The sequence below is a fragment of the Drosophila biarmipes genome, unplaced genomic scaffold, assembly GCF_025231255.1.
Source record: "Drosophila biarmipes strain raj3 unplaced genomic scaffold, RU_DBia_V1.1 ptg000008l, whole genome shotgun sequence".
In the NCBI taxonomy this organism is placed as follows: Eukaryota; Metazoa; Arthropoda; class Insecta; order Diptera; family Drosophilidae; genus Drosophila; species Drosophila biarmipes.
The window spans coordinates 3,692,008-3,714,559 of record NW_026114529.1 but is presented as its reverse complement, the minus strand read 5'-3'; the positions used below and the strand labels follow the sequence as shown (position 1 = coordinate 3,714,559).

The following is a 22,552-nucleotide window of genomic DNA, read 5'->3' as shown; positions in this document are numbered from 1 at the left end:
AGTTTCAATAATGTATCTTGATAATTTGGATATATATATATTGTATATATATATATATATTGTATATATATATATATATTATATAATAATAATATATATATATATATATTATATAATAATATTCAATATGTTTCCTTTAATAAGGACGCAAAATTAATATCTTGCAGTTTCAATAATATATCTTGATAATTTGGATTGATTTCGCTTTCAATGTGGGTAGGGTGATTGTTTTGGATTTTCTCCTTATTTGTATTTTCCGACCTGCTTTTCCGATTCTTATATTTACCCAGCGTGCACAGAATCGATGCTTTACTCAGCAGCTAATAATATAATAAAATACAATATATATATAATAACAATATATATATATATATACAATAAATATATAATAACAATATTTATATAATAACAATATATATATAATAACAATATATATATAATAATGACATATAATAATATTTTTCCGTTGGCAGTGGTATTTTAAGGTAATAGTCCATTATTTATATTTTTCGTGTGAGCTTTTTAGAAGTACAAACGTGTACAAGCAACGAATTGTACAGTCCTTTTTCATGCCGCAGCTTATTTCGTGCAGTATGTTTAAAGTCAAAACATTGAACATTTTAAAAATGACAATTTTTAATATTTGATAATTTAAAATACTAATGAATACATGTTTTATGAGTTTCTGAGCTTGGATACACCTATATAAAGAGATACAGGGCAATTATTGAAATGGCACCATGCACAACCATTGAGCTGCGAGAACTTGTGATTAAACACTTTAAAAGGTGATAAGGTGCGGTGTGCTGCACAATCATAACATAAATGGTCGAGTAGCACGGAAAAAGCCTTTTATCAGCAAGGAAAATATTGCTGTTCGGCTAAAGTATGCAAGGGAGCACATACATTTACCGATTTCCTTCTGAGATAACGTTATTTTGCGGACGAGTCAAAATGTAACAATTTTGGTTCAGATAGACTACATTTAGTGTGGCCACGAGTGCCTCGACTATCAGATACACGTTACTCAGCTTAAGGGAGCAAAAGGGAAATAGAGATATTTATGCAGCAAAGCTATATTTTTGGGCGACACCTATCGGCTATTTCAGTAGATGTTATGTGGGCAAACAGATTTAAGTTTTGGACAGTTTTAGGCGTTACAGTAGGCGTGGCACCCCGCTGAAAACCATTGCGCTGCATGCCAATTATGAATATTCTAGCTCTTATAGTTTCCGAGATCTCAGCGTTCATACGGACGGACGGACAGGCGGACATGGCTAGATGGACTTGATCCTGATCAAGAATATATATACTTTATGGGGTCGGAAGCGCTTCCTATTACATGTCACAGACTTTCTGACGAATCTAGTATCGACCGCAAGCATTCAGCAGGAATTGTGAATTATTGGCTTATATGAAACTGAATATTAAGTTAAGTAGAATCTACTGCACGAAATATGCTGCGGCGTGGAAAAAGCCGGAACATTTTGCTTTGATTAAATAATTGTTTAGTTTTTATAATCAAGAAAATCGCTTTCGTTAAATAAACTTTGGTATTTTAATAGTTATAGTTATTTTAACATTTCTATTAGATTTGTTTAATCTCATAGCTTTGTTTGTGTAACTTACGCTCCTAAACTTTGTAAAACTCTTTTACTCCCTCTTAATCTCCCTCGCTCTATTTTATAACTGTAACCTGCTCTCTATGCACCCGCTGAATTTCTGGTATACTTTCTCGGTGCTATTTCTGTAACTCTCTCTCCATCTTTTGCTTGATTTACATTGTATTTGTTCGTGCATAAAGTTGTTAGTGTCGCACAAGTTACGCTCAGTCGATAGAATATTTTTTTCTCTCGTGCTCTCTTACGTTTTTGATAAATTTTCGCGATCTCGCGATCTTATTTTTTTTTTTTTTTGCTTTGTGATTTTTGAATTTGATCCTAGTGCCAAATTTACTTTGAGGTATTTTTGATATTTTATTTCATTTTTCATTTGTTTGTCTTATAATGGGCCTTGTCTGTTCCAAAAAAAATGCACACATGCGTCTTCAACAAAAGACCCCTTTATTTTTTGCTGGCTCTGCGATTCAATGATGCACGTCAAATGTGCAGGATTCACCGGCAGAGTAAAAGATTTTATTGATCTTAACTCTGGTCTTATGTGGTCATGTGGTTCCTGCAAGGAAATGGTGGTTGTGATGGGCGGCTTTATGAAGCAGACAGGCAGACAGCCTGTTGAATATCTCGGGTGCTTTAAGGCAACTCAATGAGGGGTTCAATACCGTCTGTGCCCAGTTTAATAGTACAAAATTATTAACAGAGTCGCATAAACGCAAAAATGCCGTTAACTCTAGCCTAACATGTGAAAGAATGCTCATTCATATTCCCAATGAAATTGAATTTCTAAGTGTGAAAGTTTCTTTGCAATCTTTATCTGTTTTTGTTACATGTTCTTATATTCCACCTGGCGCTGACCTAGTAATTTATGAGCACCATCTGTCTGCAATAAAATCTGTTTTATCCCTTCTTTCTAACAGAGACCTTTTGATTGTCTTAGGTTTCTTTAATCTACCTGATATTTCTTGGTCTTCTTCTACTGACTCATTTGTCGCTATGCCGTTATCCGCCCATGATTTTGTGGATAGCCTTTTAGAATTATCGTTACAGCAAGTAAGCTTTATAAAAAATTCGTTAAGTAGATAATTAGATCTTGCGTTTGTTTCAGACCCGTCTGAAATCACAGTATGTAGAACTGACGCTCTTGTTGTACTTGAAGACGATATCATCCAACTATGGAACTGGCAATTTGCCTCCCCTGCTCTGATACCCTATATCCTTAAGTTTCTCCAACTAAAATGAGATGTTTTCGTAAATGTGACTATAACAAACTTAACGATATGATTTCTCATTTTAATTGGACAGACTTATATAATTGTACAGACATTGAAAGTGCCACTGAACTATTCTATACAGTCTTAAATACGTTTTTTAATGAATGCGTACCTGATGGGTTTCTTTTAAACTTAAACAGGCCTCCTTGGCTTACCAATGCGCTTCAAAAACTTAAAAACAGATTTTAATATTCTCAACAGTCATTGCTATTCTATGTATCTAAGTCGATGTAAATTTGAATTTTCAAACGATCCGAAACAGTTTTACAATTTTGTTAATGCCAATGGAGACATCGACGGATTCTGAAATTGCTGATTTATTTGCTGAGTTTTTCCAAACTTCTTATAGTTCGACAGCTTGGTCAAATTCTAACTACCCTAATCCCTTAAATAGGGCAAATTGTAGTTTCTCCCCTGTAATCACCGAAAGCTCTCTCGTAAGAGATTCAGGAACAACAACGCCAACATGTTGTCCCGGTTCAGATGGACTTCCTGGATGTGTGCTTAAGTTTTGTGCGTCAACCATTTGTAAACCGATTCTTACACTTTTTAAATTGTCTATTTCATCATCAGTTTTTCCTTCTATCTGGAAGGACTCTTTTATTATTCCACTCCATAAAAAAGGTGCGAAGGCAGATGCCCAAAATTATAGAGGTATTTCGAAATTGTCGACAATTCCTAAAGCATTTGAACGTATTATGACTTCTCATTTGCAACATTTATGTTCCTCGCTTATATCGCCGTGTCAGCATGGTTTTGTTAAGCTAAGATCGACCACCACCAACCTTCTTGAATTGTCATCTATTGTAATAAATGGGTTTAAGAAAAAAATGCAGACTGGCATTGTATATACAGATTTTAGTAAGGCCTTTGACTCCGTTAACCACTCACTTCTTTTATTTAAATTAGATCAGCTTGGGTTTCCTGGTAATCTATTATTCTTGGATTTCATGTTACTTGAATGGTAGGACTCAGAGGGTTATATTCAAGAATGCTTTTTCAAAATTGATCGACGTGACATCTGGAGTGCCCCAGGGTAGTCATTTGGGCCCTTTGCTGTTTACTTTGTTTATTAACGATCTTCCCTCAATCATAAAACATTCTCGTGTACTAATGTATGCTGATGATGTTAAACTTTGTTTATCACATAATGATATAGCGTCGGGATTTAACTTACAGTCGGATATTGATTGTTTTCATGGATGGTGTGAGTACAACCTTTTAAATTTGAACTGCCTTAAATGCAACGTTATGGCTTTTTATAGGGGTACTCCTACGTTTATCAGTTACTTTCTTCGCTTCAAGCTCTATACGACTAAAGAACACAAGTTCTATAGCATTGCAAAACTCCGGCAACCGCCGTTAAATATCTCTTATTATTTGGCACTGACTGGATCTCTAGGCCAGCAGGCGAAGGGGACAGTTACCTCCCAACTTAAGTCAACCTAATCAGCAATTGTGAAGGTATAGCCATCCGGCTCTGACTGCAGCAAGGCATCCCCGATCTCCACATACGAAAACCAAATTAAGGCCCCCTCCGGGCTTCAGCAGGTGGGACCTGCGGAAAACATATTCCTCCCGCGTTTACGGGATGCAATTACAAGCTGCAGCTTCCAACGGTCTACCCTCACGCGTGGGTGCTAACGCATTTCCCCGCACCTACGGGAGGCAACCACAAGCTGGCCGCCACTCAACTATAACGGGCGCTCCCAGAAGCGACCGCTTCCCCCGCGCTCACAAGCGGGCATCACCGAGAAGACCAGCGTTTCACCAGGAACACCCTTGGCCACACACACGTATCACATATTGTTACTCTCGCACATACTTGTGGGCTCATTGAGGAAGACCACCCTTGACAGTGCGGCCGTCAAGAACTACCTCTTGCCGCACCCTTCAACAAGATTAATTGGCGCTCAACAATAAAAACCAAACGGTTTCGCTTAGATATTTTTACATTCTTGGAAGAAACATTTTATCTTTGAGGAAGAAAACAACGGTAAATAAAATGTAAGTGCACCCCCATTGAAATATTTTCTAACCAGTCTGCAAAGTAGAAATAGTTAATAAAGAATACTAAGAGAGTAAAACGGCTTCATTTTTCTGATTTGAAATATTTTAACTATGAGTCAAGGCTGTGTGTCAGTTTACCCTTTATCTCTTATAATTTACAATATTATAATTTTTATATATTTACCATTACACTAATTTCTATGCAAAGGCCCAGGGCTACTACCCTTAAAATAAACTTGGTGAATTATATAGTGATGAAATACGAGCCCTCATTTTGGCGCCTTTGTGTCCCCGTTTTCTTTTCTAATCCTTTTGTGTGAGTATATGAGCTCGCCATTTTCTAAGTATAGAAGCGTCAAGCAGTGCGCTAGCGATTCAGGGTCAGATAATGAAGAGCTCCTTCGAGCTTCCTCTCCGAAAAACACGCGTAGAAACCCCCCAGCGGGCGAAAGGGTAGACCTCATGGATCCTGAACAACTTAGAGAAGAAGTGCAGGCGGCTATTGACAACGCCCTGGCCGGACAGGCCGCCGCAAATTTACAAAAAGAACGGGAGTTTAGACAAGTAATCGATGAATTGATCAGCCAAGTCGCAGAACTGCGCGCTTCGCCCGTCATCCCGAAGTTCGGCCCCAACGCCAGAAATTAAGGCTTATGCAGCCATAGAAATTGGGGACACAGTTTAATGCAGCGAGCCCCTGGACGCTGTCAAGTGCCTACCCGAATTTGCGGGGGCACAGGAGTCATATGTTTCGTGGAGGCAAGCCGCCACCGCTGCCTACCGCATATTTAGACGATGCAATGGTAGTTTACGCCAATTTCAGGCAGTGATTATCATAAGAAGTAAAATAAGAGGCCCTGCTGATGCAGTGTTATCCTCCTTTGGCACAATTTTAAATTTTGACGCGATCATAGACCGTTTGGAATTAACTTACAGTGACAAACGGCAGATCCACGTCATTGAACAGGAGATGGGCACCCTCAGACAGGGAAGCCTCACACTCCTGCAATATTGCGATGAGGTTGAGAAAAAACAAATAAAGCCACGATGTCGTACGAGACATCGGCGGCAAGAATTCTGTGTGATAAATTCCAGGGCCGATGCGCTCCGGGTATTTATTTTAGGCCTTAGACGCAGCCTATCTGATGTCCTCTTGTAGGCAAAGCCGAAGGACATGCCAACTGCGTTGGCATTAGCGCAAGAAGTGGAATCAAACCACGAAAGGTACACGTTCGCAACATCGTTTGCAAAGAGTCTAGAGGATAGGGACCGTAAGACGAGTCCAAAGGAGCAAAGGCGCCATCAGCATAGAAATTTTTCCCAAACAGACCCCCAGTTTGGTATTAATAAAAATCCCAATTATACCAAACAAGTGAAAGTGCAGGTATAATCTGACCCGCGCAATAACAGATTGCAGAGTACACCGGAGCCGATGGAAGTCGACCCCTCTGCAAAGGTTTACATTCCTGCCCAAGCTCCACAGGAGACCGGCAAAGTCCGAGCGCACAGGCGCCCATAGAAAACAGCATAGGATCTAACGCCAACACTGCGTCCAGCGCAATAGCAGATTTCAACGATGATGCTTTTTGCGAATACGATTCAGACGTAGTCCATTTTTTAGGGGAAAATCTCTGCTGCCCGTCATCAGACCAAGAGTAGCAGGGATAAATATGCTTATTGACACGGGCGCCTACAAAAATTTCATCCGACCGTTCGAAGGATTGAAATGCGTCCCGGTAGAAAACCCCTTCGAAATTCACTCAATTCCCGGCAACACCACAATCACGAAGAAATGCTCCGTGTCACTTTTCGATTTGAAGTCCACCTTCTTCATCTTACCCGACTTATCTTCTTTTGATGCAATCGTAGGCCTCGACCTTCTTAAACAGGCGGGAGCATCACTTTGACTGGCCTCCGGCCACATCAAATGGGGCAACAAAGAGGAGAAAATTGATTTTCACTTGTGCCCTGATGGCAATTTCACCGAGGTGGATTGCTCAGATGCGCAACCTTTGGTCAGAAAGACATTTTTAACAATGCTCCGCGACAGGAAAAAAGCCTTTGCGGACCAATGAGGCTTTACCTTACAACACATCGGTGGTAGCCACTGTCAGAACTGTTGGGTATGGGTACCCAATGGGCGCAGCCGATTTCGTTAATGGCGAGATTCAAGAGCTGCTAAAAAATGTCATAGCCCAAAAGTCGAGATCCCCCTACAATAACCCGATATGGGTTGTATACAAAAAGGGCACTGACGAAATGGGCGACTCGTATTGGACTTTAAATTGAACGAGAGGACAATACCTGATCGCTATCCCATGCAGAATATCTCTATGATACTAGGAAATTTAGGCAGAGCGAAATACTTTACTACGCTCGACTTAAAATCTGGCTAGCTTTTCCGTAAATGGAGGAAAGTACGAGTTTCGCAGAATACCATTTGGACTAAAAAATGCTGCCTGCATTTTCCAAAGAACTATAGACGACACACTGCGAGAGCAGATAGGCAAATTTTGCTATGTTTATGTCGATGACATTATCGTCTTCTTTCACATCCAGCACGTAGATTGAGTTCTGAAAAGCCTTTACGATGCTAATATGAGGGTATCAACTGAAATATCTAAATTCTTCAAAAAAAGCGTTAGCTTCTTGGGTTTTATAGTCACCAGCAAAGAGGCTACCACTGACTGTTTGCAGTTCAGCGAGCCGCAACGGGTAGCTTTTCACAAACTGCGTAACATTCTAGCTTCCGAGGAGGTCATCCTCAGGTATCCCAACTATAAAAAAGCATTTGATCTAACGACAGATGCCTCAGCTTACGGCATTGGCGCAGTCCTATCCCAAGAGGGACGGCCCATTACCATGATCTCGAGAACCCTAAAGGACAGAGAGATCAATTATGCCACCAATGAAAGGGAGCTGCTAGCAATAGTTTGGGCATTGGCCAAATTACGTCACTATCTATATGCAGTGAAAGATATCAACACCTTTACTGACCATCAACCACTGACCTTCGCGGTATCGGAATCCAATCCGAATGCAAAATCAAACGGTGGAAATCTCGCATCGACGAGTCCGGCGCCAAAATTTTTTACAAGCCCGGCAAGGAAAACCTCGCTGCGGATGCCCTCTCAAGACAGCAACTTACCGTTCTGGGCGAGGAAGAAGCTTTTTCAAGTGCGGCCACGATTCACAGTGAGCTGTCACTGACCCACACAATTGAATTGCATCCAAATCTAGATAACTCTGGAGGAAGCTCGCTTTCCGCAAAAACGCAGCTTTGTCCTCTTTGGAAACAAGATACGGCACGCGATCAGCTTCTCCAGCAAAGAGTCATTACTCAATGAGCTCGCAGATTTAATTGTTCCTAAGGGCGTAAACGCCATCCAATGCGATTTGCACACACTCGCAATGATCCTGTCACAGGGTCACCGGGGGAGTCCGCCAAGGATCAGTCATAGGCTCCTTGTTGTGGAATGTCATGTACGACGAGATCCTTAGGATCACGATGCCCGAAGGGGCACGACTCATTGGTTTCGCGGATGACGTAGCCATAGTAGTTACGGCCAAGAAACTCCCAGACGAGGAAAGAATCTGCAATGAAGCTGGGAAACGAGCAAGCGCATGGCTCGACTCTAAGGGTCTCGCCTTGGCAACTCATAAGACCGATAAGTAGCAGGCAGAAAGTGGAAACGGCCACTATAAAAATTGGAGAAGCCACCATAAAATCTCACCCAAGCTTAAAATACTTGGGGGTCATGATCGACCACCGGCTTTCTTTCAAAGAGCATCTAGCGTACGCTAGTGGCAAGGCAGGCAGAACCGCGGCAGCAATTTCGCGAATTATGGCGAACACTCGTGGACCGAGGCAACCAGGACGTAGATTACTGGTTAGCGTTGTCACATCGAGGCTGATGTACGCTGCTCCCATATGGGCCCGAGCCACAAAAAATGGGAGTTAACTGCAGGAGGGTGATTCCGTACAGAGACTGTGTGCCCTGAGGGTTTGCTGTGCGTTCCGCACGGTATCCCATGACGCGGCACTAGTTATTTCAGGAGTAATACCGATGGACCTGCTAGCAGTGGAGTCAGCGGGTATCCGCGCAGGTAGTACAGGGGTCGAAACTGTCGAATACCTACGAAAAAAATGCAGATGCAAATTGCATTGCAAAGTGCCAGGAGAGGTGGGAAAATAGCAGCAAAGGACGATGGACGCATAAGTTTATCCCAGAATTGCAGAGATGGCTGGGAAGGAAGCATGGACATGTGGACTTTTACTTAAAGCAACTGCTGACAGGACATGGATGCTTTAAATACTACTTGAATAGGTATAAGCATGAACGTTATCAGCACTGCCCACTCTGCGAGTCGGATAATGAAGACGCAGAGCACGTATTTTTTGTCTGTCCGAGATTTGAAAATGAACGTACATAAAGGTTGGGAGGACGACAGCCGTTTGTAACCTGGTGGAAATTATGCTTGAATCAGAAGTAAATTTTTCCGCTGTATGTAACATGGCCACAATAGTTCTCAAAAAACTGCGCATCGCAGAAAGGCTGCGAAATTCCAATAGGATAGTATCCTAGAGAGCCCTTAGGGCATTCCCCACCCGGCGAAGTAATACCTAACAGCAGTACCGCCGGGGAAGCGGGGAGCGGGTGGAGTTTTTACTGGGTTAGAGTCCCAGACTTCGGTAAGCTAGCACAGCTCCGAGTTGGCTTTCGATGCTTTAAACCACCACTAAGAAAAAAAAAAAAAAAAAAAAAAAAACACTTGCAATGATACAGGACCAACTGGTACGTCAATTTCCAGCCGCAAAATTTCGGTATTGTAAAAATCGTGTAAGGGACATTTTTGCAGTCCCGGACGAGAAATTTTGTCCACTGAACACAAGTGGGCTCACAGGTCGGCCCAAGAAAATGGCCAAGCTAGCTAGCGAAATCGTCGCTAACTTCAAAACATGTGCTAAAGCTAAATATGACAGGCATCCCAAAAAGCAGGAGCTTGGGGATACACCAATCCCGTCCCAGGTTGGGGAAATATTACACTTAGACATCTTCTCAACGGATAAAAAATATTTTCTTACACCCATTGACAAATTCTCAAAATTTGCGATGCTCCATCTAATCCCCTCTAGAACCATAGAGGACATTAAACCAGCACTGCTACAACTCTTGAATGTTTTCCCGAAATCCAAGGTCATATATTGTGACAACGAACCATCGTTGAATTTGCACACCATTTTGTCCATGCTGGAAAACCATTTCGCCGTGAGCATCTCAACTGCACCACCCCTCCACAGTGTCTCGAACGGACAAGTGGAACGTTTCCACAGCACTCTAGAAGAGCTTGGTAGATGCCTTAAAATTTATAAAGGCATCAGTGACACCGTCGAGCTAATCTTGCTGGCCACAGCCAGATACAATAAATCTATCCATTCGGTCATCGACAAGAGGCCAGCCGACGTAATTCAAACACAGTCGGATCAACTACAGTATGATATTCAGGATAAGATAAAAATCGCCCATGACAAGCTCAGGAACAAGGAAAATGCTGCCTGACAGAACAGGGTGTTCAAAGTTGGTGAAAAAGTCCTGGTAGAATCCAACAGGCGGCTAGGCAACAAACTCTCACCATTGTGTGAAGAAAAGATTGTGGAAGCGGACATGGGGACCACAGTCCTCATCAAGGGTAGGGTGGTCCACAAGGACAACATTAAATAAAAAAAAGTTTTTTACCTTCTTTTTTTCCTTTTTGCCTCTTGGCACAAATTTTACTAGCTTTAAGTATACCTTAAAAAATATTTTTCTAATGTTAAATTCATTTCCGTTGGTGGTGGGCAACCTCGTCATGAACAAAAATATACGAGTAGCTCCGAATTCATTCCACAGGTCCAAAATCATCCCAATCCTCTTCTCCTTAACCATGGCGTCGGCGCACATCACCGACTATTCACAAGCCAAGTACATCCCCATTATTGACGGTCGAATACTAGTGTGGGAGGAATTCGCATTCGTTAGACAATAACCAAACCTTTCAGAGTACAGGCGCGTAGTAGAAGAAACAGAGAATGTGAGCGATATGTTCCCCCAGTCACACATGAAGAAACTTTTAAACACAGCTCACCTCCGCGACCTGCTCGACTCGTTAGGGGTATTAAAAGTCGTAGCAGGAACTCCGGACGCCGGGGATTTAGAAAGAATTTCATTTTCAAATAAAAATAAATACCAGAATATAAAGCCAAATTAATGAATTAACGCCAACGGTAAATCAGATCCTGAAAGTTGCAAGGGGTTCACAACAAGTGGCCATTTATACGAAATATTACTCTCCAGATAATGATGGAACTCCAAAATTTAATGATGGCAATTTCGCTTGCCAAAGTAAACATAGTCAGCCCAAACATTTTAGATCAGGCAGACCTAGAAAGTATTTAAATGGAGGAGCCCACCGACACCCCTATAAAAAATATTTTGTCTGTGCGTCTGTGAAAATTCTCCAGTCCGTTAACATATTACATTTCATATTAAATTCCCAAAAATTAAATTAGCATGTAAGAAAAGTACAATGTTCCCGGTAACGCATAATAATGTGATGCTATGGTTTGTGGAAATTATAATAGCAGAATGCAATGGGAAAATGCGTGCAATCCAGAATTGCTCCACAACACCAGGAGCCACTTTCTGGAGTTGCACACTGCGAGACCCAACAAAGCGACTTACATTAAATCACTTATGTGGACGAAGGAATTATCATCATTAATGATCAATTAGCGTAGCTACGAGTAGACAACGGAACAAGCGTCTGGGTACACGGTACGCATCTCGTCACCTTTAATGAGCGTTACGGTAAATGAAACCCTGGTTTTGAATTAAAACTCCGCCCAGAAGAGGACTCCGGTGGTAACAAGCTCTCCATCGCTGAATATCACCATCAGTCAAAATACTCTGAGCCTCCCCTACCTCCACCGCTTGAGTGAACGTAACCTGGAATACATTCAGAAGTTCGGAAATAAAATCAACACCAATCGGACACACATGGTAGCGCTAATTACAGGAGTAATATGTTGCGCATTGATTTGTGTCGGCGACTTACCGGTGCCAGAAGGTTTGCGGTCCAAATAAAAAGGGTGATCGCTGAAAAAGGGTTAGCCGAAAGCGGCCTCAATCTTGAGGGGGGAGTAGTTAACTAAGTAGCTAACCGGACGTATGCGATGACCGAATGTCCGAAGCCAAGCGGCGGCCAAAACCGCTGACGCGGCATTTGGCCGGATGCTCGGTTTGCATAGCCGGCAAACACAGCATATTTGCGTGGCCGCAATGAATTTCATTTTTGTCAACTTTAAGTTCAGTTCGCTTCAAGCTCTATACGAATAAAGAACACAAGTTCTATAGCATTGCCAAACTCCGGAAACCGCCGTTAAATATCTCTTATTATTTTGCACTGACTGGGTTCTAGGCCAGCAGGCGAAGGGGACAGTTACCTCCCAACTTATGTTAACCTAACCAGCAATTGTGAAGGTATAGCCATCCGACTCTGACTGCAGCAAGGCATCCCCGATTTTTACATACGAGAACCAAGTTTAGGCCCCCTCCTCCCCCGCACTAGCAAGCGGGCTTCAGCAAGTGCGACCTGCGGCAAACATATTCCTCCCGCGTTTACGGGAGGCAATTACAAGATCCAGCTTCCAGCGGCCTACCCTCACGCGTAGGTGCTAATGCATCTCCCCGCATCAACAAGCTGCTGGCCGCCCCTCAACTATAACGGGCGCTTCCAGAAGCGACCGCTTCCCCCGCGCCCACAAACGGGCATCTCCGAGAGGACCAGCGTTTCACCAGTGTGGCTGAAGAGGACCAACCTTGGCCTCACACACGTATCACATATTGTTTCTCCTGCTCATACGTGTGGGCTCATTGAAGAAGACCACCCTTGACAGTGCGGCGGTCGAGGACCACCTCAGGCCGCGCCCTTCAACAAGATTAATTTATATACTTTATGGGGTCGGAAACGTCTTCTTTACTGCGTTGCAAACTTCTGACTGAAATTTTTATACCCTCTGCAAGGGTATAACAATAATTATGTATAAGTAGATTAACAAAATAATGAACCTCAGATTTGTATATTGCGAAGCAAATAAAACCGTATTCCTGTTTATATTAAAAGTTTCTGCGTCCAATGCTTAAATATAAACTAAGCGGATGCGTCACAGAATACAAATTGCCGCCTTTGCTTGCCACCCGAGTTAGGCAATAACCGATTTCTGTGGGCTCCTGGATAAGTTCATCATGTACATATAAAATAATGTTACCTTTTTATTATTTCAAGCTGGTGATTATACAAATAATTCAAAGTTTTATGACATGCTTTTTGGTATGAGTAGGTAAACAAATAAAGTTATAAAATTGGTGTCTAACAATATACTACGGCTTCTTCAGAATTTTCGTAACTGAGAACCTTTTGATTATTTACATATATACAATCTTATTTAATTTTAACATAGGAAAGTGTGTTCACTATTGTCTATATAAATAGCGTTATAGCCTGTTCGCACAGATGGTGTTTCCGTTGCAACGACCATATTTTTCCTAAAATACTTACTTTTTTACTTTTTACTTTGATGCGTTAAAAGAATTACACTCTTAGCGAGTGAATTTCATAGGACCGTGTTAGCCGCAGCCCTAAGAACAAGAAATTCAATATTTCTATGTGTTCGTGCAAAAACGGTGCGGAAAATTGGAGAATTTAAAGTAAAACAAAAAAGCGTCCAAGATGTCCCGATAATAAAAGAAATTTGGTTGCATTGTACTAATATAAACCGGCGAAATTGGGGTAAGGTGACGAGTAGGGTAAGGCAACAAACTTTAAGCAAAGATTTTTGGAAAACCAAGTCAGATAAATATTACAAGTTTAAATAAAATCTTTATTGGCCGTAAGTACTTTTTCATTGTTTGTTTTTCTACAGCCATAAACAACAACCATATTTTTTTAAATTTTTGGAATTAAGCCCAGAACTAAAGAAGAGATTTTTTTTAAGTAAACATTTTGTTACGAATTGCTTAATTTTTGGTGGCAGTGCCGCTAACCCAGTCTTTCTCAGGGCAGCCACGTTAAATATCGACACATAAAATATCGACAACTCCGGTGTCTCACATCACAGAAAGTATTTATCATTTCTAAGAAAACAAAACGTAAACAAATGTAAATATTTACAAATATTGACAGAAAATTTGGTTTTTATTTGTCAGCTATTGATGACCTAGCCTAGTTCTTTCATTATGAAATTGCATCAAAAAGGTGAATGTACCCGTTGCATGCTTCTGGAAGCATATATCTGGAATGTACCTGTAAGTAACAAACTAAACACAATTTGGGTGCCAATTAATTTTCTTCAGATAATTTTTAAGAACAAAATTTAAGTTTTATTTTCATATATTTTATGATGTTAAACTTTTATTGAAAATTGTATTAACACAAAACTTTTCTTTCGTTTTACTTAAACATTACTGATCTCGGCTTGGGTCTAAAAAGGACTGCCTTCTTCCATCTTAAATAAAATCCAACGAACCTCGGTCAGAAGCTTTTCTTTTTGAACCTTTAGAACTTCAATTTATGTTTAGATTAAAAGTTTAAGATGAAATTTTCGCATCTCATTGTGAAATTCAATTATGCAGACCGATGCAATTTGATGTTTAATTTTGATTTGTTTAACTTAACTGTGAAACCAAGATCGGACCTCGGACCTTAAAGCCAAAGGCAAGTACTAAGGCGAATGCAGAGATTGAAATTATTGTTTATAAAATCCACAAGCAGCCGGTTTCACGGGTTGGATAACTACTTAAATGTTGATTTGTTTAACTTAGCTGGGGAACCAAGATCGGACCTTGGACCTCAAACCAAGAGCAAAGACTAAAGTGGATGCAGAGATTGAAATTATTGTTTATAAAAGGCCATAAGCGGCCTGGTTTCACGGATTGAATAACTCTCACCTTTCTGGTATGGATCGTCCCGATTCAATATGTTATTCATTTAATTGATCTCTTAATTCTGTTAAAAAAATTGTTTTTGGTTACAAATAATATAGCATTTTTGTATTTTATAATAAGAAGAAAAGTCAAATATATAATGATTAAAATTAATAATAAAAAGGAAAGTGATATTCTAGTATTATTAATTTTAATGAAGGGATATAACATTTTTATATTATCTAAAGAAGAGAGTTCAGAGTTATTTGATAAATGTAATTATTTAGTCAAGAATTTTGTGTTCCAAATTGGTATATGAGATATTATTATTTTTGGTTGTACCATTAAATGTTATTAAATATGACCCGTTTAATGGGAGTTATTGTTACCATTTATAAGAATAGCACCATCTTGTATAATGTCCATTTTCTTATATTTTCTCTTATTTTTTACAACTTGATTTCTTACCATTAAATAATCGGGTAAAACAATGCTTTTTTCTTAAATAAAGTGCAATAAATTTTAAAAAGTTCTTTCTTAAAGTTAGACATTTCATAAAACATATTTGAGAATTTTGCGGCTTGATAGCTTAGTATTAGTTTCCCATCGATTTAAGAAATCGCTCTGTCATGATATATTTTGCATCATTTTTTTATTATTGGGTATTTTATATAAATTATTAAAAGTTCTCTATGAAGTAGATTTTAAAAACAGATGCTATTTCCAAGATGTCATCATTGTTTAAAATTTTGGTATTAAAAACGTCAATTTTTTCAAGTGTGATTGTGTCAATTAAATTTTGCTGATCAAATCTTTATAATCGTAAGCTATGTTTTTGCAGGGTAAATCTTAATTAATAAAGCATTTTTAAAATGATCAGAAAGAGATTCTATTTCCTTGAAAAATTTGGAATTGATAATAGATTAGATGATAGAATATGTTATTTTCAATTAATTCATAGATTTTGTTCTGCACTGTAACAAAATCATCATGATCCGGAGTTCCAGCTAACCATTTCCACACAGTGCCTAACTAATTTATTCCCCTTTTTGATCTAGTTGAAATTAATTGTGATAAAATAAATTCGATTACTTCTAAGTCATATTTAATTTCCCATGTGTTTTTTATTAGTATCACTTTTTATATTATCTGATTCCAAGGGAATTATTTCTTTATAAACACTTAATTTACGCGAAATAAATCTGTGTATGTATCATACGTCAATACCTCTTTATTGTCATTGAATAAAAGATACTCGTGACTTGTATAGTCAATTATTTCTGATTTTATTAATAAAATAAGGTGAAGTATGAGCACCTGATTAAACATTTTCTGGAAAGGAAAAAAATAATATATAAATATTTATAATTTAATATTATCTTTATAAATAAATCTATTTCCACTGTTGATTATAATTTTGTTAGTAAAATGTCCTTAACTACTTGCTTTTTATATCTAGTCTTAAGTTTATTTCTTTCCTCGTATTTCTTTTCATAAACTACTTGTCCTATATGATATTGCTTATCTTTTCTGTTATCATTATGTGTTTCTCACATTTTCTCTTGTGAATTTTTTAAAATTTGAGGAATATAATCAAGCTCTATTTTAGTATGTCAAAAGGTTTTGGTTTGTTGATGATGAATGCTCTGATTATATTCTAGAGCGGCCCGACGTTAAGCTCGGTTCACTATCGGTCATTATTACTTTGGCTTGTGGAAATTGTTGAAGTAACTCTATTACTTTGTTTTCGATATTTAATTTATTTTGGATTTATTTTACTACTGGAAATTTTGAATAAGCGTCAATGCACTATGGTCCAAAGGGCCAAATTTTTGGCATAAACTCTAAAAATGATCGTAAGATTCTGAAAATTTGCACGAATATCAGGGAGGATAAAATAGAATTTCGAAAAAAATTTTGTGTTATTCTGACCACGCCTTCCCCCCGCCCCCATACAACCGATATAAACAAAATTACACATATGTCGTATTTATTGGTATAAATAGTAAAGCCGTCTTATATAAAACCCCAAAATCAACACAAATGAAAACGCTAATACATTTATAAAATATATTTTTATCATTATATTATTAAGCTAATTTTCATTTTCAATTTCTGAATCCAAAATAATATTATCTAAACAAAGAAAATCTTCTTCGTCTGTTTCTCCATCCGACTTTCCGGTCATATATAGCTCTGGATCAGGAACATCGAGTAGATCAATGACTTCTTTGGGAAGGACCTTTTTGGATTTTTTTCCCTTTCTTTCAAACAAATTGTAGAGAGAAATGGGTCGGAAGAGTCCAGTGCTCGATGAAAGACGTCTTCAATATTTGCTAATCGGCTGCATTTTCTGGCATGAGACTTTCGATCGCTCTTGTATAATTTGTTTCGCGCTTCAGATGCATTTTCTCCAAGCACACCAACTGGAACAATAAAATGGGTTATAATTTGGTGTCCATGTACCAATATTTTATGTACGGTTGGGGACATTGGATACCAAGAATACAGTTTCATATATAAATTAAAAGTATTGTTACACAAATATTTAAATTTTTCGGAGTCAATAATATGCTCAGAAGAAATAGCTATTAAAATAATATAAAAATTATAGATGAGTTTAAAATCCAAATCCAAGATAGCCGAAAATTTTAGACTATTTGAGAATGCCCGTCTTGCGGTATTTCCGTCATTGCTATTACCGCTTCCATTTTGTTTTGGTGTATCTACATTAAGGCCAAGCTCAATCCACAACTTCTCTTGAATACTTTTTTTACGCAAGGATACTTTAAGCTTTTCATCTCCTTTCACGTGCCATTTCTTTACTTCAATTCTATAGGAAATTCGCAGAGCAAACTCCATAAACCGTATCCATGCATGTAGCGGACTCACTCCATATTTCTGATTTCACATTAAAAATCGGCGAGTTAAAATCAGTTGTTTTAAGCAATTGAGTAGGCTTTGCTCCACATAACGGACGTGATTGACACGAATTGGTTCCGGTTACAATGTTTAAGACCTTACCATCGATTAAAGTCATATGAGTTTGGTATTTTACAGTTATTATATTGCTTTTGTAGCTATAAGATAATACGTTTAGGTTTTCTATTTCCACGTCCAGATTTTTTTCTCTTTTAAAATCAGTGCAGTACTTTCCTTCACGAACTCAATTTTCAAAGATCGAAAAAATCTCACTGACTGTGGAGTCCTATTAATCCAAATAACCCGATGATGCTGATCCATTAGCTTTAACGGTATAACAGTGGTGACAAAAAGCGAATGATCTAACCCAACTGATTCATTCAATTGAAATCTTTGCTTATATGTGCTGTGTCCAGTAGACCCATCGAACCCATAGCTCACAATTAAAGTGCATTCTGTTGCATCTGGCCAAATATCAAAAACTTCCTGTTGCATTTCAGGCATGCGGTGAGCTGTATGATCTAGCAAATTTTGGAATGAGGCTTCCGCTTTCGTTTCACAGATTTTAATTTCCAGTGGTCTGCATTTCAATTTGGATTCGGCGATTTAATTATATGAAGGGAAAATATCACATCCTTGTTGCTTATTTAGTGCTCTTATATACAAATATTGCTGCTTTGTAAATCCATTTTCAATAAAAAATGCCAGTGCACTATCAGGACTTATTGGAATCGGCTCATTCATATTAAGTTTTTTTTTTAAATCATTTATGTCTTCACTGCTTTTAGCTTTCTGAAACTGAGGCAGCGTGTAAAAGGAGAGAAGTTGAATGAGCTTCTTCTGAAGCCAGCTCAGATGCTAATTTTCTTTTAAGGCGAGGTCCTGCATCTTCATAATTCGACTTTTTCTCCCAGTTTTCAAAGTGACTGGTTGCTTGTCAATGCGTATAACCATTTTTGAACCAAGCCATCGTGAGTGAACTGATTTAAAACGCCCTAACATACGATTGCATTTCGGTAAGTTTCTCTTAACATAGTTAATGAAATACTTAACTTTTTTTAGTATTTCCCCCATATGATCTTCAGAAAGGTCAATCCTGTCGCTTTCTGTTATTCGTTTTATAACAAAACCTCTAACAGCGTCGTCTTTCCGGTTGCTCTCCTCCCAAACTTCGAGGAGCGCTGCATGAGAAAACTCATAAACACCTGCAACATGTATTGTTTTTTCGAAAAGGGGCAAAAACGGGCAAAAACCATTACTTAAAATTGATTTTATAGTAATTTGTTAAAAACATTAATATATTACCTTCAAGGCACTTGGAGGCACTTAAAAGAAAACTTTAACAGAACACGTGTACTTTTGTTAGAATAACCTAGAACAACACACTTGCAAAACATTGGACAAAACAACACAAACATGTATAAATATAGTAAAAAGTTTAGAAATTATAAATTTACATACCTTGACCTTTATTTTCCATTAAGACAATTTTAGCTTTGAATGTTCGCTTTAATTGAATCACTAGCTGCAAGTTATGAAAATTTTCCCGCGTTTTTAGCCAAAACATAACGACACTGAACAGCTGACTTTAAAAGCGCGCAGAAGATTAGGGGCATTCCGAAAAAATCTTTCCAACATTTTTTTTATATCATTTCAGTATTATAGAAACCAAAAAATTAAACAAAAATAAATTATTTCACAAAAAAAAATATCATTTATGCCAAAAATTTGGGCTTTTGGACCATAGTGCAATGCATGTTATGAAAGTGAGACTTTGCGCGTAATATATGTCAATGTGTAAATTTTCGCCTTTACTTGGGATTGGGGCTTCTCCAATTGGAATTTTAATTGGATGTCTGTTATATTTGTTATCATTGCAAATTGTACAATATGTTATATATTCTTTTAATTTTGTGAGTACAATTGGCCAATAACACAATCTATGATTTGTTTGTAATTTCTTGTATACAAAAATTTTCTTTAAGTGGTTTTTGAAGTCAATAAAAGTCCTCTAAAGTGCAATGAATACCCACTGTTATATTAGGGGGAATGGTATTCTTTTAAGATGGAATTTTCGGGAGTGTCGAATTCTACTATATGTCTGGTATTTTCGAATATATTAACCGACTCATGTATTGTATACCTCCCCGTTGCTAATAGCAATTGTGGCTTAAGCTGGTTTAGAGTTTACGGGTTTCTTGTTTAACATTCTCAAAACTACTCTCTGCTGAATGCTGAGTATTTAGATCTGAGACCTATTCGTTACTGTTAGTTAAGTTTTTATAAATGACCTTGGGAGGTAAACTTTTAATGAAGGAATACCTGCGTTTCATTTCTATATTAAAATTTGTATGAGGGATTGTGAAAGATAATAGTTGGTGATCGGTTTGAATTTCAATTGCAATCTGTATAAGTAATTTCTTAGATTTTTAAGAGCCCATAGCTAAGAGTTTTTTTATTAGTTGCATAAACTTGTTCTGTTTTAGAAAAGGTTTTTGAAATAGAAGTAATTGGTTTAGCTTCTTGAGATAAAACTGCACCAATTGCGACGTCCGAAGCATAGCAATGTGATTTTCTTTCAGCTCGTTAATAGCTTTAATAGCTGGGTCATCCAGCTGAATAAACATTTTCGTTGACATTCTTTTTTAAATTTTGCCATTATGACCTCCAAGATACTTTGTTAGAGGTTTGGCTATAGAAGCGTAGTTTAATACAATATTTCTATAATAGCCCGTAAGGCCAAGGTAACTTCTTAGTTCCCGAATATTTTTTGGAAGTAATTCGTGAATTTTTTTTTGGGTCTGTCTTAAAGACGTTATAAGATACGATGTATCCAAGAAAACTGGTTTCGCGTTCAAAAAACTTTTATTTTTCCAAAGAAATTTTCATTTCTTTGGGACTACCAGAACTGCTGAATTGTAAGGGCTTCAGCTAGGCCTTATAATTTCTTCTGATAACATTCTGTTGATTTCGCTATTCACAAAGTCGGTGACATATAAAGCATACGGATATTGTTTCACGTATATTGGCCTGTCGTTAATAAGATTTATTTCCACTTTTATGTCTGTACTAAAAGTAATTTTCATATTTATATTTCAATGTTCTATTTCAATATAGTGAACTATTTTTTCTTTTAGTCCTTCTTTTTGATCTATACCTATAATATTTATCTATTGTTTGTCGGATAACTCAATGACGGGCTTGAAATTTTTTTGATTTTTGGCGTTATTTTCTTTGTCGGCACTCTCAGGATTTTTAATTCCCAAGATATTTGTATTTTTGACGGATATTTCTATGTCTGCACTCTCAGAATTTCTAAGTCCCAAGATATTTTTATTTTTATTGACGGATATTTCTACGTCGGCGTTCTCAGGATTTTCAATTCCTAAGCTTTTCTAACTATTTTCCACAAATAATGAATCTGTATCTTACTACTTTTATCTGCAAAATTTTTTATAATAAATTTTTTTAACGAAAGAATATTATTTTTTTCTTCAATTAAACTTATTTAAATTTTTTCCTCATTGTTATAATATTTTACCTTTTCTGTTTTCCCATTACATTCCAATACTGCCTTTGCTATATTTATTATAGCTTCAATTTTTCTTAGTAAATTGAATCAATTTAGAAGATCAGATTCTTATCCTTCTATTTAATAAAATAAATGTCGTGTTTTAAATATATTTATAATATGGAACTGTAGTTACCTTTTTAAATATTGCTAAAACCTTTTTTTCGAAAATTCCCTTTTTTATATTACAAGCAGAGGCTCCTGTATCTATTAAAATCTTTAACTGCATCTTGGTTTTTCTGTCTATCCTACTTAAATATTGCATTACCTTGTAGGAGTCTCGTCTAAATAATGATCCTCATTAATATTATTTAATCTAGTTACTTTATTTGCTGGCTGATTTACAGTTCCCTCTGGTTCCCTTTTTTAAGCTTGAATTTGCTCTCTATTTTGATTTGGGCGATAATAATTTGAACGGTTGTTATTCTGATAATAATTATTATTATATCTTCCTGGATTATTATTGGTCTGCCAATTGTTATTTTTTCCTTGATTATTATTTGCCTGCCAATTATTATTCGGCTGCCGCTGGTTATTAGGTTTATTCTGGAGTTGCATCGATGGATAAACATCCATTGGCTCGACAGCTTGTTGCTTTTGAGTGTTATTTTGGTTATTGTTACGCCAAAAATTTCTCTTTTATGGCCAGTTATAACTTTGGATATTGCCCGTTTTATTATTATTATTATTTTGTCGTACTTGATCAAATCGTAAGTTGTTTCCCTGATATTTATTTTCATTTTTAAACCCATTAAACCGCAAATTGATCACGGAAATTGTTTAATTCTAATTGGTCAAATCTGGTGGATTTAATGAGAAAAGAGTTTCTGAGATAGATCCATTTAATCCGGATATAAATATTCGTAGAACGTTGCTCCTTATTGTTTTGTTTCTTTCTTTGGTTATTACACTGTCCTTTCCGTGTGTCATTATGGTTTTCTTTATTAGTAAAGTCATTTTTTTATTTACTTCGCTATAGTATTCAGTGACTGTCATTCGTCCCTCCCTGAGAATACTTAGTTCCGACTCTAAAATACGTATTGGTCGTTTATCGTTATATACAAAATCCAATCTAGATAAGATTTGCTTGAAAATTTATAACGGTGCCATGATTGGTAAGAGCACCATGGGCAGCTCCCATAATTTTATTTCGTAAAATTGTTAAAGCAATAAATTATGTTTCGCTTTGGATTTTAT

General features: G+C 37.6%; 1 protein-coding gene and 1 long non-coding RNA gene across 15 annotated transcripts in view; one reads left to right on the top strand and one right to left on the bottom strand.

Annotated features, from left to right (window-relative positions):
* LOC122818715 (vesicular glutamate transporter 1) overlaps positions 1 to 13,382 on the bottom strand; it is a 162,706-nt gene extending 149,324 nt beyond the window's left edge. For 5 of the 11 annotated variants that reach the window (XM_044093782.2, XM_050889846.1, XM_044093786.2 and 2 more), the window contains exon 1: positions 13,209 to 13,376. The gene's annotated coding sequence lies outside the window, so the exon portion shown is untranslated. Of the gene's footprint in view, positions 1 to 13,008; positions 13,078 to 13,208 lie in introns of those variants that run through there. The other 6 variants (XM_050889844.1, XM_044093785.2, XM_044093781.2 and 3 more) reach the window with 5 other exon arrangements.
* A 699-nt stretch (positions 13,383 to 14,081) lies between these two features.
* Positions 14,082 to 22,552, top strand: part of LOC108023779 (uncharacterized) — a 39,767-nt gene continuing 31,296 nt past the window's right edge. For all 4 annotated transcript variants that reach the window (XR_007765068.1, XR_007765065.1, XR_007765066.1 and 1 more), the window contains exon 1: positions 14,082 to 14,244. This is a non-coding gene — a long non-coding RNA (uncharacterized LOC108023779). The remainder of the gene's footprint in view (positions 14,245 to 22,552) is intronic.